General features: G+C 41.2%; 1 long non-coding RNA gene across 2 annotated transcripts; it reads right to left on the reverse strand.

Moving 5' to 3' along the window:
• Nucleotides 1–367: 367 nt before the first annotated feature.
• LOC311036220 lies at nucleotides 368–4543 on the reverse strand. Of its 2 annotated transcripts, XR_014599819.1 has the most exons (6): nucleotides 4492–4543; nucleotides 4194–4259; nucleotides 4045–4112; nucleotides 3696–3793; nucleotides 727–932; nucleotides 368–646 (listed from the first exon to the last, which is right to left on the reverse strand). It is a non-coding gene; the product is annotated as an uncharacterized lncRNA (long non-coding RNA). The 2 variants fall into 2 exon arrangements; XR_014599820.1 differs by lacking the exon at nucleotides 4194–4259 and having other exon boundaries at nucleotides 4492–4529.
• Nucleotides 4544–4786: the final 243 nt, after the last annotated feature.

The following is a 4786-nucleotide window of genomic DNA, read 5'->3' on the forward strand; positions in this document are numbered from 1 at the left end:
GACTAATCCTACATTTTCAAGGATGAGGAATACAGTGGTACTATTTACAACATGCTACTACCTAACTACATATATCTGGCATTCAGTTAATTCAATAATTGTAAACCCATCAAAATATGTAATGATGTAGTACAGTAGCCTACATGTTTTCAAACTGACACGTGAGAGTCAAGAATGCAGTACTTCACTGTTTTCACTCTTTTATTAGTAGTCGCATTGCATAATTATTTTAAATGGACTATAAGACACAACAAAGACAGAGTACTCATGAGTCATAGCATAATGGCATATAGACCAATTATTTGCGCTGGTTTCACCCAGCGCAAATACACCCCAACCCCCTCTTGTGTGTTGGCTAGGTGCGTCCTAGCGAGACCTGATAGAATGGGTTTCATTGCGCACATACTGGTTCCGCACATATTGGTTCTTAGCAGTGTGACGTCGTCTGTTAAGGGGTCTATTCAATAAAGCCAGATAATCTACACAATGTTAGTTGCACAGTCCACCACAGTAGCAAAGGGCAGTACACTGAAGTGCTGTCTTAACACATCTGCATTGTCCACTGCATCCCTTTTTGCAACCACAGCGGAAGAGTTCCCGACAGGCCAGGCTCGCTTCTGTGTGGTCCAGTGCACTTCCCATCCTCCTGTCAAAATTAGAATCAGCTTTATTGTCAGATCACAGGTTTACAAGTGTAAAGAAGTGGATTAAATTATTTGCATTCACCTGTCTCCTTCCTCTTCCACCCCCATTCACCTGGGGATGGGAGTTCAGGGGCTGCAACCATCGCCTGTCCCCAGCAGTGGCCAGCTTGGTAGGCTGCCCTCTTTGTATGTTGAATCAGTGCAGCTCGTGTTGGGGGGAGTCCATCAATTGTTCTGCCCTTCTAGGTGAATAGCTGCTTCCGTGCCTGATTCACTGATGCCTGGCCGCTAGTATGGTCATAGAGCAATACCACAAATGGTCAGTATCATTATCATGGTCAGTATCATGGTCAGTACCAAGGTCAGTACCATGGTCAGTACCATGGTCAGTACCAGTACCATGGTCAGTATCAGTACCATGGTCAGTATCATGACCGGTATCATGACCAGTATCATGGCCAGTATCATGGTTAATTATGGTCAGTACCATGGTCAGTATCATGGTCAGTATCAGTACCATGGTCAGTACCATGGTCAGTATCAGTATCATGGTCCATACCATGGTCAGTATCATGGTCAGTATCAGTACCATGGTCAGTACCATGGTCAGTATCAGTATCATGGTCAGTACCATGGTCAGTTTCATGGTCACCATGATACTGACCATGATACTGACCATAATTAACCATGATACTGGCCATGATACCGACCATGATACTGACCATAATTCTGACATTAAACTGACCATGAAACTGACATTCTACAGACCATGATACGTACATGATATTGACATTATACCGACCATGATACTAACCATCATACTTGCCAGGAAACAACAATTTGAGCCGTTATTGTCTCCGCCAGGCCGAAAGGCATGGCGAGAGAGTATGTTTTACCCCTGTCCGTCCGTCCGTCCGTCTGTGAACAGCTAATCTCTGGCACCGTTAGCCCGGTTTATTACTGTAAATGTATTACATTATGAGCAGTTATTACATTATGAGTTGCTACAGCAACTCATAATGTAATAACGGCTCATAATGTAATAAACGAAATGTAATAAAAGCTCATAATGTAATAAACTAAATGTAATAAAAGCTCATAATGTAATAAACTAAATGTAATAAAAGCTCATAATGTAATAATCAGCTCATAATGTAATAAAATCATGAGCCCATAATGTAATAATGTGTTACATTAAGAATCTTGCGTAGCCACTCATAATGTAATAACACTGCATAATGTAACCAGAAAAAGTGCTCCCCGGAGCACAGGTCTCCGCCAGGTCAGGGAGGTTATTGTGGCCTCCTGGTGGCGCTATAATAGGCCAATGTGAAAAGGGTGCTATTTCTTCTTAGGCCTTTCAATCGGACACTGCATTCATGATTTGAGGCATTTTGTTCCAAAAATGTGTTTTGCTAAATTAGACCTGCTGGTGGCGCTATAACAGGCCAATGTGAAAAGGGTGCCATTTCTTCCTCGGCCTAGTGGGAAGGTGTGCGCAAAATTTCACAGCAATCGCACACTGCGTTGATGATTTGAGGCATTTTGTTCAAAACGAACCAATCCTGCAAACTTTGGAAGCCAATCTTAGCCAATCAGGATAGAATATAAAAATCGGAGAGACCCGTGTTGATCACATGACTATATAGATACTGTGTACCGATTTGCGTGAGGTTTGGACAAAATCTGTAGGAGTGATATCCAAAAATGTGTTTTGCACAAATCGGCCTCCTGGTGGCGCTATAACAGGACAATCTGAAAATTTTGGGGCAGATGTTCGGCTTTGGCATCCAGGGAGTGTGTGTGCACAGTTTCGCAGCGGCCGGGCTAACAGACACACGGACGGACGGACGGACAGACAGGGGTAAAACATACTCTCTAGCCATGCCTTTCGGCCTGGCGGAGACAATAACGGTTCAAATTGTTGTTTCCTGGCAAGTATGATGGTCAGTATCATGGTCGGTATAATGTCAGTATTATGTACGTATCATGGTCAGTATCATGGTCTGTAGAATGTCAGCATCATGGTCAGTATCATGGTCAGTATCATGGTCAGTATCATGGTCAGTATTATGGTCAGTTTAATGTCAGTATCATGGTCAGTATCATGGTTAGTATCATGGCCAGTTTAATGTCAGTATCATGGTCAGTATCATGGTCAGTATCATGTCAATATCATGTCAATATAATGTCAGTATCATGGTTAGTATCGTGTCAGTATCATGGTCAGTTTAATGTCAGTATCAAGGCCAGTATCATGGTCGGTATCATGGCCAGTATCATGGCCAGTATCATGGTTAATTATGGTCGGCATCATGGCCAGTATCATTGTGACCATGAAACTGACCATGATACAGACCATGATACTGATCATGATACTGACCATGATACCGACCATGGTACTGACCATGATACTGATACTGACCATGGTACTGACCATGGTACTGACCATGGTACTGACCATGATACTCACCATGATACTCACCATGATACTGACCATGATACTGACCATGATACTGATAATGATTATTGTGATGTAACACTTTACTTTTCTCAACAATATGAGACATTATTACATTATGAACTTTTATTACATTATAAGCGGCCACGTGAGATTTATAATGTAACACATTATTACTGTAGTAACTGAGTAGTACCACTGTAATATGCCTGACTACGCCACCTCCCGCTTGTGGAGGGGGCAGGAGGAACCCTTAAACCTTATTCTGTTCAACTTCCCTTAAACAGGAACAATTATTTTACTAGAGGCAGTTTGTGGAAAAATATAACAACTTTATTACCATAAAATTACAAAACACATCACTGTCTATTACAAACTAGCACGACAATTAAGGTATTTAAGGCAAGGTATTTAGTATTAAAATGGCAATCTAACAGTTACCTCTCACATTATAAGGAAGGGCGGGTGCACACAGTGAATACCAAAATAACTAGGGGAAAAGAAAAGGGGACAGGCCTCAAAGAAATCATGCAATATAAATACAAAACTCAAATACAAAACATGCAGTGCCAGGTTATATGAATACACACCAATAAAACCAAAGGGGTCCCCAGTGCAGTCCCAAGCTGAGAGGAGAGCCGTGTGCAGCAGGGCGGACCCGGCCTTGAACAGGGTTACATGAATTAAACTGTAACAGAACAGAGGAGAGAAACAGTTAAAATATGCCAATATGGATAAATGTTAAAACCTATGCCTACAGTGTACCTTGGCTAGATGGCTCAAACAAACAAAACAAAAAGAGTAAATTAACAGTGGAAAACAGTGGCCGGTGTGGTCCCTTTAAGGAGACAAACAAAACGCATTAGTTGCCAGCCCTAGTATCACACTATAAAACATTATATTCAAATCATTAAAAGAACAAAACAGCTTAAAACCTACTTTGTGTTGCAGTAACGGTGCACACAATATAAGGCCAAGGCGAGGGGGCAACCTCAACACCAGAGCTGCTGTATAAAAGAAGACAGTGATGTTACAAACTAAAATACATTAAAATCCACAAAAAGGCAATGCATAAGATACTGCTTTACCCGTGTCTCCAGGTAGGGCAGACAGAACAGAACAGACACCACCAGGAGGTCACTTCATTTGTAAAACTGAAATAATAAATAAATGCATTAAAAGATAATAAAACACAATGCTGTTGGCTAAATTAAAGTGCTAAAGAGCATGGGAAGCCTCCATGTGCTCAACAGAAAATAGGCAACCAAACAAACAAAAGCCAGTAGTAACATGTGCTCAAACAATAAGCTAAACATTAGCATGAGCTACAACAAACAAAAGGGTCGCACAAAGTAGCAGATCTACAAGGTTCAGTTTTTGGCCTACCATGTGTTCTCCTTCTCCCTGCATGAACCATGCTGCCTACAGCAGAGACAAATGGCTCTCTACTGGGAGGAGCTGGCTTTTATACTTCCTGGTCATATGACCAGGTCAGGTGCAGTGGGTGCACCAGTCACCTAGATTCCCACATTACATTATAGAAAAATCTGTTATTACGTTATGCGCTAATTCTTTTATTACATTATGAGCTGATTATTACATTATGAGTTTTTATTACATTTAAATTATTACATTATGAACCATTATTACATTATGAGCCGTTATTACATTATGAGTTGCT

The sequence above is a fragment of the Gymnoscopelus microlampas genome (assembly GCF_963454915.1).
Source record: "Gymnoscopelus microlampas genome assembly, chromosome: 20".
Lineage (NCBI taxonomy): Eukaryota > Metazoa > Chordata > Actinopteri > Myctophiformes > Myctophidae > Gymnoscopelus > Gymnoscopelus microlampas.